We start from the raw sequence: 2,458 nt of genomic DNA on the forward strand, positions 1-2,458 counted from the left end.
CTTCCAAAGACATGTAGTGATACACCCTTCTACAACTACGAAGCTCTAGTTAAAGGAAGAAAGCACGTTTTCATTATGGACCCACATGTGTTTCTCCTAGCATCTTTCAATTATTCCTAAATCACTCCTCCAAGGAAACAGAACCTTCCACATGACAGGACAGACCTTATTTGAGGTCTGTATTTCTGAACTGCCAGTTTGTTGGAGAGCTATGCCAAGGACTTCAAGATTTTTGACAATTTCTTCCTGGGCTGCTAGTGAAACCTCTAGTGGTGCAGAATGTGACTTAAGTGACATGCTTGCTTTCTTGGATGATTTTTAAAAGAGGGTGGGACAGTGAGGTAAGGAGGACGCCCTAAGCATGAGAATGCGGGCAGGTATAGCAGGTTTGACAGCTGTCTCACTCATTCTGAGTTGAGTCAAGGAAATTCCTGCCCTGCCCATGTCTGATGGAATCACAGATTTAGGAAGACAGTTCAGAAGGACTACTTGTCTTTGAAAAAAGTCCCCTGTTGTTCATTCCCACAGCTAAATGCTGATGCTGTGTATTATTAGAATAATCATCTGCCTCAGGGCATTCTATAAGGGGATTCACAAGCTGTGATGATCTAGCGTTTTAAGAATATATTTGAATACAAAGAAAGAGAATTTCCTTACTTTACATAGACTCCAAATATCTTTCTGAGGCTAAAATTTATATACTTAATTTTTTATTTGACAATACTTCAGAGATATACTAATCATATATATGTGGTAAATATACATATCTTTACCATATGGTGTGTGCACTTGCCAGAGAGAGAGACAGAGATAGTGTTAGGGAAAGTGAGAAATTACCACCCAGGAGGATGGCCGCAGTCCCTTCTCTCCCATTCTCCTTCTGAAATCTTTGGCACCCACATGCACACATGCCCAGCATGAGTTTCAAGCCACTGCATCTGGGACTCTAAGGATGATCAGCCATGTGGGAGTCCAGTAATGTAGCCACTATGCCATCTGCTGGCCCAACTAATCATATTTTAATTTAACTAAATATATAAACAAATCTTTCTGAAAGTTATAATACTTTTATGCAATATCAATCTTATTTTAGAACATTTTTTCTCTACAATTAGAGATAAAATCACACATTAGAAAAAATACAGTGTGTGTCTGGACAAGTGAGTCTCTTCTAGACACATACACAAGACCCAAGATCTCATAGTTAGATACAGGAAGAAAGGTACTACAGTATGACTGGACCCTGTAGAGGTTTTTCTTCTCTCTCTCTCTCTCTCATGGTCTAAATTGTTTAACTATTTTGACCTAAAACAGCTGTTGTATTTCCACACTTGGATTCCTATGGATAAGCCAAAATCATACTGTTTTCCTTAGCTGGTTGCTAAGTTACAGCCAATCACAGTAGCCACATGTTTGTCCATCACAGAAAGCCCACCTTTTAGGCTGTTCATGCAGCCTACCATCCAGCTGTAACCAATACAATGATTTATCTCATTCCCTCGCTTTTGTTTTTGTACATCACTTTTCCTATCTGCCTTCTTATATACCCTATAACCACGTGGGAACCAAGAAATGCTCAGATACAAATGTCCAAGAAACTGCCCAAATTGAATCGCTCACCCTTTGTTCAAATAAACTGTTAAATTTTGGTTTGTCCAATATTTTTTAAAGTATCAAGCATAAATAAAAAGTAATTAATTAATGTAAAAAGTGTTTAGATGTGTGTCTTACCTATCATAAACAGATGTGGATGACAGTACTATCTATTCAGAATCTATGAACATCTGGAATCACAGCCATGAGATTGTATCTCTGGGGATACTGTAAAATTAATCCTGGAATGTGAACCTGGGGTGGCAGCAGTAGAGGAACATGAACATAGCAAAATCTAGAGCCAAAACAATGGAGATACATTCCACTCATCCATTCTCTCCATAAAGCAAAGCAGACCAGTGTGCCTCCCTCTATTTCCCCATCGCTAAATTCCCACTCCCCCATACCCGCTCCTTTCAAGAGAGGCTTTGTTGCTTTCTGTAACTTCTTCACTTCTTGAGTGTTTCTTGATACTTACTGTAACTGTGTTATTTTATAAAATGTGAGTTGGTTGCAAAGGAGAGGAAGCCACATGTAATCCATGTCCCCAAGTTCATGCCTACACAATCTAGGCATAACTGAAGCAATAGCTTAGCCTTAGCTGGCTGCTCTGCTCACCTTTGCAACCTTTACTAAGGCCTTCTGTATTCTTGGTCCAATCTTAATCTTTCAGTTGGTTGTTCTGAACCTTTACCAACTTTTAAAATCCTGTATCTTCGATCTACTCCCCTATCCTGAGACACTAACTAAGCCTTCTATCAAAGGAAACAATATTAACGTCGCTTTCTCTCTGTGGCTCTCCTTTCCAACTCCACACACCTATATCCACACCCATCCTTTCTTCTCTAGAGGGTACAGACACTCT

Source organism: Tupaia chinensis, unplaced genomic scaffold (assembly GCF_000334495.1).
Source record: "Tupaia chinensis unplaced genomic scaffold, TupChi_1.0 Scaffold144010_1, whole genome shotgun sequence".
NCBI classification, from domain to species: domain Eukaryota; kingdom Metazoa; phylum Chordata; class Mammalia; order Scandentia; family Tupaiidae; genus Tupaia; species Tupaia belangeri.